The sequence below is a fragment of the Gossypium hirsutum genome, chromosome A08, assembly GCF_007990345.1.
Source record: "Gossypium hirsutum isolate 1008001.06 chromosome A08, Gossypium_hirsutum_v2.1, whole genome shotgun sequence".
Taxonomy (NCBI): domain Eukaryota; kingdom Viridiplantae; phylum Streptophyta; class Magnoliopsida; order Malvales; family Malvaceae; genus Gossypium; species Gossypium hirsutum.
In genome coordinates, this window is record NC_053431.1 from 111,379,377 (window position 1) to 111,387,645 (window position 8,269).

The window sequence follows — 8,269 nt, forward strand, 5'->3', positions numbered from 1 at the left end:
AATAGAATTTTCCGTGACAAGGAGGAAGCGGCCATGGTGATGTGGGGTAGAGCTGCTGCCCTAAGCCAGGATTTCCGCATTTTTAATTTCGTGGAGAAGCCGTTGATTCCGAAACCAGAGAGCGAGAAAGGTTGGAGCAAACCTGATCAGGGAGTGGTCAAAATTAATTTTGACGCCAACACGACTGGGAGGAAGATGTGTTTCGGTATTGTGGCGAGGGACCACGATGGGTTTGTTCTTGGCGGGCGGGCGGGTGTGTTGGAGAAGAACGTCCAAGCCGAATGGGCCGAGCTGCATGCGTTGGAGGAAAGCATTAGTTTCGCACAGACAAAAAACTGGACTAAGCTGGTTTTCGAATCTGATTGCGTGGGTTTGATAAACAGGCTCAATAAAACAAAAGTTGACTTTTCCACTATGGGTCATCGCATCAAGGATATTCTCAATATACTGAAACAGTATTGTAATTTTGATTTTAGTTTCGGTTGGGCCCCGCGTTGTTGTAACAAAGCGGCTGATTTGCTTTGTAAATGGGCTAATATCCAAAATTGTATTACGGATTTTAACATGGATTATCCTTTGGAAATTCATGATATTATTTTAAGTGATGCAATAAATTGAGGTTGACCTTCGGGTTTTTATCAAAAAAAAAAAGAGATTATGTTATGAGATATCATGTCTAGTTTTATACCATTTCAACCCTTTCAGCTTCTTCAATTTTAAATGTATCCAAAGCTCGTAAAAAATTTGTTGTTTATATACACTACAAATCTTATCATATGTACAAATTATGTATTTAAAATAAGGGTGTGTTTAAAAATAAGATGCAATAAATAATAAGTATGATTTGGAATTAATTAATAATAAAAAATAAAATATGTATGATATTAAAATAAAAAAAAAGTTAAATTAAATTGTGAGTGAATGAAATTTAAAAACAAAAACACATCAGATTAATAAAACTAAATGAATACAATTATTTATTATTGTTCTTTTATCAATTCTAAGTTGGTGTCGAGTTAACTTGTGACACATATAAAAATATATAAAACAAATACATTTATTAAAATTTCGTATAAAAACAAAAAAAATGTTTTAGTTCGAATGGTAAATGAATTGCCATTGTTTCAAATCTCATTATGGACAAGTTTTAATGCTTTATAAAAATATAAATGGATAAATCCCAAAACTATTCATGAACTATGGTTTAATGTACAATTATATACATGAACTTTGATTTTGTGCAACTTTATACATGAAATTTTGATTTGATTCAATTTTTGTAAATTATTAACACAATTGTTGATATAACATCATTTTATATTTATATATTACATTCATAAATAATTATATTTATCTAATATAAAAATAAATTGATGTATTTATTTTTTTAAATGTGTATGATTAAATCAAAATTAAAGTTTCAAGTATACATTTGAACCACAATTAGAATTTCATGTGTATAATTGCACCAAATTAAAGTTAGTATATATAATTTCACATTAAATCAAAGTTCATGTATAATTTTGTTATTTATCCCAAATATAAAAAGACAAAAACATTCATATAATCATATAACTTAGCAATAAAATTGATTTTTAGTAATTCTTTAACTGAATTGAGACTCGGTTGATGGGTGACACCAATTTAATAAAAAGCTTGATAATTAGTATAGATATTCCACTCTCTAAAACTAAAATTAATGGTAATCTTTACTTTAAGTTCATTGTTATTTTATAAAGTTTATTTTATTAAAAAAGACTATTGTATTTTCTTTATGATTGAAAAGCTCAAATTTTAGTCCTTACATGTTTACTTTTATTGTTAATGGAATGACATGATTTAACGGTAATTGACATAGTATTAAATAAAATATTAAATCAAATTAAAATTTTAAACATCAGTTTTTGAAGAATGAGTAAAGATAAGAAATTAATTTTAGTTTTACCCTAATTTGTTTTCTATTTTGTTTGTTTTTTTTCCTTATAATTGTTGCGTTTAAACTATTTGAAGTTTGCTCCACGTAAGTCACCATTAAACTACATCAATCCTTTTACAGAGATTAAAATGTTCCTTTTGATAGTAAAGTGATTAAAATCAACTTTTTAATATGATACAAGTACTTGTAATAAACTTTCAACTAAATAAACTTTTTGAGTGGAGTTTTACTTGAAGAGATTTTTTTTATATTATATTTATGAGAATTTGGTACATTGCTAGAAAAGTTTTTTACAACACCCCTTGCCTGACTCGATTGTCAGGTCCAAGTTGCGGGATCTCACATCTGTTGTCGAAGCAACTACGAACATATAACATTAACATCAAAGCATAAACCATACAAACATAAGAATTTCAAATCATAATCATGTTATACAACCTTTTCTAGGCCTTATACGAGCCTACATATGCTTTAAAGTAAATCTGAGATCAAACAATGACCAATTTGCAACATTTTCAAAACTTGAAGTAGACGACACGACATTAAGGGGTTTTTCGTCGCAACGTGACATACTAACTTGGCCTCGTTGTAACGATGGGGTTCCTTATCACGTTGTGGCTTGAAGTCCAGAGTTCATTGCGACAACCATCACCCAACGTCACGACATAGACTCTATTTTTGGCACAACTTAGGCAATTTGGTACCTATTTCATGCCAAACTCAACACATACCATTTGGTGCATTTGTGACCGAACAATTCAACTAGATCAAAATCCAACTGAACTAACCATGCCTTATAACTATTCAATATCATCAAGCAATTTACCATTCAAGTTCCACATTTATAGTTATCAAATTGCCAAAACATACACTTATGCATATATAAACATTAACACTTGTTAATTCAAAGATTAATCAAGCTCAAACCAAACCATCCATTCAAAGTTAACACATATCTTAACACCTATGTACATGCCACATAATTAAGCTTAAAGTGAGCAAAAGTCTACCGAGTCAATAGTAGGATAGTGCGAGCTTCGAAGTGATCCGATCGACGTGTTCTGCAAACCGACAATCTACAAAAAAAAGGAAAACAACTATGTAAGCTTTTCGAATGCTTAGTAAGTTCAAATGAGATTTACCTTACTTACCTTAACTTTCACAACAATGTAAATTGTTAAAATTTATTGGTTTAATACATTAAATCCTTTGGCACCTTATACTTTCATGTTCAAATCAACAATATAACCAATAGGTTAGTTTATTTGCGTAACAAAACTATGGTACTCAGATCATAAGTATATACAACCATTCAAACCCTACTCAATTTGAAAAATAACAACTCAACACGTGTTCACACATTTCAACCATTTCATTTCCAATTTAAATTATCGTTTTGTTTTTGTTTTGCCCGGAGAACCATAGTAAACTGAACTTGGATACACGAGACTGATTTGCTCACACAAGCTTCAGACTAGGGTTGCTTACATGAGCTTAGTTTGATGCTGCTCATACGAGCTTTTGAGAATCCACAACATATGCTTGATCTTAAACCATCGTATTAATTCCTAGTCAAAATACCCATTTTCCTTTTTGAAACATAATGGCATGTCATTCGTATCCTAATTATTTACTAAGTTCATACAAGCTTTATTACAATATTTAATTCATTCCAATCCCTGTAATGTTGTCATATACATATCATTCAAGTATATAAACATTCCACATCCGTTCCATACATCGTATTTACTTGCAATAATATATTTATCATACTTTAAGATTTAGTCTTTTATATGCCAAAATTGTCAGAATTACAATTAACCTAAACTAGCAGACAATATAATATATAGTTAAACACATCGTAAATAATATAGTAAGTTCCATATGAACTTGGCACAAACAGCAACAAACAAAACGTTGAGGACTAATACGTAATTTTGCCTTTTCCTTGATTATCCTCTAGTTTGTTCAATTCCCGATCTATATGATAATTCATTTCAATTTATTAATTCCAAATACCTTATAACATCCTATTATATGCATATAATAGTTTAATTCTATTTTTTTAAAGTTCCCTAAAATTTTATATTTTATTCAATTTAGCCCCTAAAATCAAAATTGCTATAAATTTCAAATTTGAGCCTCAATTTTGAAACCGATCTCAATTTCATCCTTCTACAGCCTTCTATTATCCACAATTACAGAAATTCAACACGAACTTTGAAATTTATGCATTTTAGCTCCTATGTTCAAAACTAGCAATTAAACTTTACAAACTAGTCATTTTTCACTTTTAAGCTTAAAATCTAACAAATAATACCAATTTCATCAAGTATTCAACAATGGAAAATTTTAAAAACTTTACTAGTTTTACAAATTGGTACACGAGTTAGCTAAATTAAGTTCTCGGAACCTTAAAAACATAAAAGTTACAAGAAAATGACTTAGAAATCATACCAAATGAGAGACCGAATGCTAAAGCTTCCAAAACCCTAATTTTCTCTCTTTTATACGTGAGATTGAAGAAGAACTAAATGTTTCATCTTTTTCTTTTAATTTCACTTATATAGTTAATTAATTTAATTAAGATTAACCTTAATCACTTAACCTTAAGTGTATTCAACAAAAATAAGAGGATTCCAACTAATGCCACTACTGTTTGGCCATTTTATAATGGTCCAATTGCTCAATTTGTTCTTCAAGTAATTAAAAATTCATAGCAATTAACTTTACCACTTTTACAAATTAGTCTTATTAACTATCTGATTGGCATAATTAAACGACCAAACTTTAATTAAACTTTATACTAACGTCCTAAATATTAAAATAATATCATTGAAAATTGGGCTCTGAAACCACTGAAAAACTGGTTGTTAAATTTTTAAACTCGACAAATGTGGTCAGGGGATTGACAGGTGTCGATATAGTAAACTATTATATATTTTTATTTAAATTATTACATTTCAATAAAGAAGTTTGAGACATTTAAAACAATATTTCTTTAATATCAGCAGGCAGGAGGAGAGGTGTGAGTCAAATGTCAAACTCCTTCCTGCGGCAGCTGATATTAAGAGAAATGGGTGTTAGATTTGATTTCAGGAAATAAAGGGACACGTGAAAATTAAAATCAAACAGTGGAAATTTCTTCTTTCTGCGGCTGCTGCTGACATTAAAGAAATAAGTAGACATGTGAAAGTTAAAAGGGGAGGAGGCATACAAGTGGATATTAAAGAAATAAGTAGGCATATATATATATAAGAAATTCAAAAAATTAGTATGAAATACATATAAATTATCGTAAAGGTCGTTATGTTTAAAAATTTACATTTTTATCAATATCTTTATTTAAAAAATAATATTTAGACTCTTTTTTGAAGGTCAAATTCTTTTTAAAAGATTGAAGGTGAAATTTAGTTAAAAAAAAGAAGAATAAGAGTCAAATTGACAAAAAAATATAAACGTTAAGGGTAGACCTACTTATGGTCCGTTCAAAAAGTGGGAGGATTTGCGCAAAAAATTAAGGTCTGTTTAAAAAATAAGCTGGGCCTCAAGTAAGGTATTTTTGACTTGGCCCCAGAATTCACAAAAGAACAAAAAAATCTACTATTTTTTTTGTTTTTTCCCCTATTTTGCTATCATTTCACTATTATGTTACTATTATTTTGTTTTTATTTTTTGGATATTCTATAAAACTTGTTTTATTGTTAATTTTGTTATTATTTTACAGACATTTGCTTGTTAAGTTACATATATCTTAGTGTTATTTAAGGATACATATTTTTTAAAATTTATTTTAAGGGAAATATTTATTTTAATGTTTTTAATATTTTTTATGTGTTATATATATTTAAAAATTATATAAAAAATTAATATGGACGGGCCGGTCCAAGCTCAAGTTTTAGCATTTTTATTTGGGTCAGGCTTGGATAAAATTTTATGCCCATTTTTAGGGTCGGGTCTAGCAAACGGGCCTAAATTTTTTGTTGGGCTCAGCCCGACCCATAAACACCTCTAGTTAAGGGTCAAATTTGTCATTATGTCAATAATAAATAACGAAATATTTAGTTTGTAACTAATTAATAATAATCACACATTAAATATGTACAATATTAAAATAAAAAATATTAGATTAACTTGTGACACCAAATCAATCAACAAAATTATTAATATATATTGTTTATGGATGTAATAAAATGTGATTATTAAAATTAAAATGTATAAAAAAATCAAAATAAAATTTTAATTGAGCGGAAAATTTAAAATTTTTTTAATGAGATTAGCGTGGTTTAAATATCATAATATGTATATTTTTATTAATTTTTTAAAATAAAAAACTAAAATATCGTCATATAATATAACTTATTTTAAATATAAAAAGATATCAAAATAATTTTCTTTTAACTTTCGAGCACCATCTCATTTAGAGATTTAAATAATATTATTTTTGTAATTTAAAGTTGATACATTCTCTCGAATTTCCGTTATGAATAATCATGTGACGTGTTTATTCATTTCCACGCAATTATGAATCCACAACAATGTGTACATTGTTTCTACGCCATAGCCGTCTGATATTTTGTTTTCAGACAATGAAAATTACGGCCTAAAATAGGAAGCTAATCTTGTTAGGATAAGGTTTTTCGGCTTTTCCGGTAATCTATTAAAGATCCCTTTGTATTTTATGAAGAGATTAACCTCATTTTTTCTTTTTCACTGCTGTTAAACCCCAGTGGTGAGATGAGCCAAAACCCTCCTTTCTCACGGCTTGCTAAAAGCAATGCCACTCAGCCCGTATTCTATTCTTACTTTTTAACTCCTACATTGCTTCTATATACTACTGCTGCAACTTTTTCCTCTTTAATTAAAAATATATAAACAACTTCTTTATTATATGAAATATTGATTTGTATAGTAATTTAATAAATATATAAATTTGATAGGAATCAAAAATAATTTTCATAATTAAACACTTTTATATGAATAATATTCTTTTACAAAATTTTAATATAATAAAAAAATAAATACAAATATAATTTATGATTTTTTTATTATAAAATTTTAGTTATTTATTAATAAAATAATTGTTGAACATAAATACAATTTTAATATGTATTTTATAATTTAATATAAAATATAATTTTAATTATTAACATATTTTATTTTAAAATATATTTTTATATATACATATAATTTAATTAAATTTAATATAATTAATTATTAATAGTTATTTTTTATTTTCACCTATGTGTTTAAATCAAAATATATATTTCACTATTCATTTTAATGTATCGTCATCCATCGAAAAAGAGTTATTAAGGTTTTGAGTTTCTTTTTACTCATGCCTTTGTACTTGTTTCGGTAAATCAAGAAGAGAGAAAACTATTCTCAAGAAAAAGTAGAAACTATGAATAGAAAATGGGTGCAAAAAACTATGCGCCGTCAGTCTGGCAGTCGTGGAAGATCTTTTTTTTTTTTGCTTTACCTTAACCAAGATTACAAGAGTAAAACATTTCGGATTTCCCATAATATTTTATGGGCACCAAACGCTAGCTGTTTTACCAAAACCTGTTTGATTGGTTGTATAATATAGTATAAATATTCTTTAGCAATCAGTAGGTTTTTGGTTGGTTGGTCAAGTAACTTATATAAAAATAATGAAAATTTAATATTCTTTTCTATAACCATACATACACATATTATGCTTAATTATATAGGGTTGTTTGATCAGGGATTGGACCTTAGCTCCTACATTTTAATATAAAACCTTTTCCTTTCCATACCAATATTCAACCTATAGGAATAATATGTATGGCTGGTTTGCAACAATTTGCCAAAACTATAGTGTATATATACATTGCATGCTTGCTACAGGGTACCTAACTTAAATACCTATGAGTGATTAATTACAAAGTCTTAACAAATATTCACATGTTCTAACAAAGTCTTAAATCAATTTAAGAGATTACCAAATCCATCCTTTCTTTTCTTTTTTATATAATATTGATATTTAAATAATAAAATATGAAAATTTTAATTAATAATACAAGTTTTCGAAATTGATTGAGTTTAGATGTAAATAAAGAAAAACTAAAAAAATATTTTTAAGTGTATAATGGCGCGACTTTGGTTGCATTAACAGGAGATAAACGATTCACTATAATTATCATTTTTAACTAATTTGTAGCTCCTAATAAACAATACGATAACAACAACAACAAAAAGAAAACTATTTCAACCATTATATCAATAAAAAAATTTAAATATATATATATAATAATCTTGCAGATGAAGTTTGGATGAAATAATGAAAAGCGAATCCATTGGGTGTGCTAA